A 4,533-nucleotide genomic window follows, 5' to 3' on the forward strand; every position below is an offset into this window, starting at 1 on the left:
TGCTCCACCATGTAGTAGAGGCTGGCTCTTGCATGAGAGCCTCCTTCTCCACTTTTTCCTTGCCTCTCTTTCCTCCACATATGCAAAAATGCCATGTAAAGCGCACTATTGTACTTACTTTTACTTGCTCCTACAGGTGCTTAAGCTTGCCACATAGGCATAAAGTTTGATGTGGCAAGTTAATCAAGAAGAGAGAGACTAGTTTGGTGACCCAAGGAAGAAACGGTGCTAAGCGCGTGTACCTAGGTGAAAAGACAATTTTGAGTCTATAGCTAATTAAATGAAGCAAACTTAGCAACACCATTTCATTGGAAGAGGTCACTCCTTGGCAAATGCAATAAATACTAGTATTCCCTGTGTCCCATAATATAAGAACGTTTTTGGCACTACACTAGTGTAAAAAACGTTATTATATTATGGGACGGAGGGAGTACGAAGAAAGGGATAGAGAGGAGTAAAAAAATTACACTTATAGCCAACCTTATAGCCAACCTTGTTGTAGTATGAGTGACTAAGTGATGACTATGTATGACATGCCAACATCAGATAGCCTAACGCACCGTGTTAAATCTCCAAGGGCGCGACCGCGCGAGCGACACGACGGTCGTGGTAGGCGCGACCATGATACGGGCTGCTGGCAGCCCTTGGATCTGAGATCAAACGGTCGCATGCTAAGTTGCTGAAAATTTGCAGAATAACCCTCCAGGATAGGATATTCACCCATAGGTCTAGAATCACGCCATGCAACCGTTCGATCTCAGATACAAGGGCTCTCGGAAGCCCGTATCATGGGAGAATGGAAAGCCACTACCCTGCCGTTCGCATGCTGGCAGTTCGCTCCTACTCGTCCCCGCACGTCCTTCAATACTACGGCGGTTCGCTCCTAGTCGTCCCGTCCATTCACATTACGGCAGTTCCACTAATCCTAACCCTCCTCCCAAATCCATGGCATCCCAAATCTCCACGATCGACGGTGAGTACAAGGTTAGAACCATCACCGGCGATGAGTTCGACGTCATCTACACCCGTTCTTCCGCGACGGTGAAAGGATGCCTTTCTCGCTTCAGACGCATGTTCGAAAACTCAGATGATGAGTGGGTCGCTGGGCTAGATGTTGAGTACACCACAGTCCTAGGACGAGAGAAGGATCTGAAGGACGAAGAGAGGAAGAAGCCCGCCGTGATCCAGGTTTGCGTACATAACGTTTTCTTGGTCTACCACATATGCCATGCCGACGTTGAGTGCCAGGATTTTAAGAACTTCCTCAAGGACAAAATAGTGAAATTCGTTACTGTAGACTTTAAGAACGACAAAGAAGTCCTGGGTCAGATAGGCCTCGTTGTAGGCAACCCCTTCGACCTCCAGAAGAATCGGCTGGTGCCCTCCCGTCAGCCTTCAATGCTGACCCTGGCAGGAACCATGGTTCATCCTTCGTACCGTAAACTGGAGAAACCTCATTACATGTTTCATCGTCATGCATGGCAACGAAATGTGCTAGATATAGACCACATCCACTATGCTGCAATGGATGGCTACCTTTGTTTCAATATGTACAAGGGTTGGATGAAGAGCAACAGCCAAGTGTGCGGTTCAAGCAAAGAAGTATCGGCCAAGAGGAAGAGGGACAAGGACTAAGTCGAGGACGTGGACGAGGACTCCAAGTAAGGTGGCAGTGTCGTTTTTTTTGACACCTGAAACAGTAGGAGAGTCTCCTACTGTGTAATTAAATTAATAAATGGGGGGGGGATTTACATATGGATCTGTACATGCCATCCCATTTGGGTATGGGTGGGGGTTGGGAAAGAAACAAATCAAAGGGTAGCTACAAAGGAGGTTAGAAAGGAGATGTGTTTGTCTCCTACCCTATGAGTTAGGAGAGATAGGTCTTCCTTTAATCTTGAGATCCAGGATGTTTTTGTGGGTGCTATTCTTCTGAAGACTTTATTATTTCGTTCCTTCCAGATGCTCCAAGCAGCTTGTAAAAATATTGCCATGAACATTGGCTTGTTCCATATAGTTTTTGCTGTGCTTATCCAATCCAATCGTGAGCCCTGAGAACTCCAGCAAATGGCAATATCAGACCAGCAATCCTTGCTGAAAGCACAATCAAAGAAAAGATGTTCAAGTGTTTCTTCCACGTTGGACTCGCAGAGAGGACAAGTATAGTCATTGCCAATGTTGTAGTGCCTTCGCTTCAACATGTTTCTGGTGTTAAGTCTATCAGAAAGAAGCAGCCACCCAAAAACCTTTATTTTCATTGTCACCTTGGACTTCCAAAGCCAGGTATATGTTTGATGGGCCCGAACCTCCCTGAAGTAGAAGTTGTAGTATTTGCTGGCCGAGTACTTCTGAGTCAGCCAAGTGCAGTTCCAGCTATCATTCCCCGAGAGGCTATCGTGCAGCTGAATGTCACTTACAAGGCGTTGGAGATCCCTAGTCTCTGCATGCGCCTGTACCGAGAGCGGTAGATGAAACGTTACGCGCAAAGTCGTGGCCCCCAAGAAATCTCTAACCGAAATATCCTCCTGGGTGGCGAACGAAAACGCCCTCGGGTGTGTCTCTGCCAAAATACCATCCATCCAATGATCCTTCCAGAAGAGAATGTTATTCCCCGTGTGAACTTGGGCTTTTGTAATCCCTCGGTAGATTGGCATTAGTCTCATCACATCTCTCCACCAAAAGGACCCGTAGGGATCAGATGCATGGGGGATCTTGTTGCTATATACGTGTTCCAAATGAGCTCCACCCAGGGCAAGTCCCATCGGTTATAGAATTTGTGGAGGTATTTTAGCAGGAGGGCACCACTTTGTACCTTGATATTAATGACACCGAGTCCCCCCGAAGCCTTGGGTTGGCAGACCATGTCCCAAGCCGCGAGAGAGTTGCAAGAATCCCCATTCTCCGATTTTTTGGTCCATAAACATTTGCGTCTGATTTTGTCCAAAAGCTCAATAATGCTCACGGGCAGCTTGAGAGTACAAAGAGCAAAGATGATTAGGGAGGTGATGACCGAGTTGAGTAGTGAAAGTTTCCCCCCATATGAGATCATGTTGAGTGTAGCAGAGAGCCTTCGTTCGACCCGACAAACAAGAGGGAACAAGTCTAGCACAGATGGCCTGGTCGTCCCCATAGGCAAACCAAGGTATGTGAAGGGCATCTTCCCCACCACACACCCGAAGATAGTTGCAATGCAGTTGTATGTGTCTTCATGACAGTTTATGGGGATCAAGGTAAACTTGTGGAAGTTTATTTTGAGACCAATAGAGGTAGCATAGTCCGAGAGAATATTGATGATCCTTGCTTGCGTTGTGCATGCTGGCATGGCTAGAATAGTGTCATCCGCATATTGAATGACAGGGTAGTCCGTCTGAATGGTCGAGGGGAAAGGCAGCTGGATTGCTCCTCGAGTGTAGGCGTCGTTGATCGCTGCTTGCAGGAGATCAGCCGCCAATACAAATACCAGAGGCGAGAAGGGATCGCCTTGCCGGACTCCGCATTTACAGTGGAATTGCCGTCCGGGTACACCGTTCAAGAGAACCGCAGATTTACCAGACCCAAAGATGCATTATACCCAACCAAGCCACTTGTCATTAAAGCCCATGTTCTTCATTATTGTAAGCATGGCTGTATGATCGATAGTGTCGAACGCCTTGGAAAAATCAAGCTTAAGCAACACAATATCTTTCTTAGAGGCCTGGCATTGGTAAATATATTCAAATGCCCAAGCAAGGCAATCTTGGATGGTGCGGCCTTTGAGGAATCCATATTGGTTTCGATGAATTATGCGTAGGATCACTCTTTGCAGTCGGTTGGCCAGAAGCTTTGTTATGACTTTGAGACAGCAGTTTAGCAAAGTGATTGGTCTATAATCATTGAGTGATGATGGGGCACTATTTTTGTATCAACGTGATGAAGCCATCATTAATGCATTCAAGGTTAAGACTACCATCAAAAAATTGGAAGCAGAGCTTGTAGAAGTCATGTTTGATAATGTGCCAACAAGATTTCAGAAACGCACCATTAAATCCATCCGGGCCAAGTGCACGATCAGCAGGCATGAGCTTGATAACATTATCGATCTCATCCGTGGTGAATGGAACAGTGAGCTCCTCTAACCCATCAACTTTTTTGATAATTCTGTCCAGATCAAATTTCATCTCATGATGTGATGCCGAGCCCAATCTTTGCCTGAAGGTATTAAAAATGAGTGCCTCTTTTCCAGCATGATCCTCCACGATGGTGCCATTGTCATTGGTCAGGGAGGCAATGTTGTTGATTCTCATCCTTTCAGAGGCCATTGCTTGAAAGAACTTGGAGTTCTCATCTCCGAATTTAACCCAACGTATAGTGCAACGTTTTTTTCCAATATTGCTGTTGATAAGAGAGGAGACGAAGAATATGGGACTTGAGAATCCTCCTAAAGTTTGCTTCTGGTAATGATAGTGGTCGTTTGTTTTCCAACTCATCATGTTCAAGAAGTGCCTTATTAGAATTTTCAATGGCAATAGAAAGTCTAGAAATCCCTCTGCTCCA

At 46.0% G+C, this 4,533-nt stretch overlaps 1 pseudogene; it reads right to left on the reverse strand.

Annotated features, from left to right (window-relative positions):
• Positions 1–1,811: 1,811 nt before the first annotated feature.
• On the reverse strand, positions 1,812–4,298 carry LOC123055889 (uncharacterized; annotated as a pseudogene).
• Positions 4,299–4,533: the final 235 nt, after the last annotated feature.

The sequence above is a fragment of the Triticum aestivum genome, chromosome 2D (genome assembly GCF_018294505.1).
Source record: "Triticum aestivum cultivar Chinese Spring chromosome 2D, IWGSC CS RefSeq v2.1, whole genome shotgun sequence".
Classification (NCBI taxonomy): Eukaryota; Viridiplantae; Streptophyta; class Magnoliopsida; order Poales; family Poaceae; genus Triticum; species Triticum aestivum.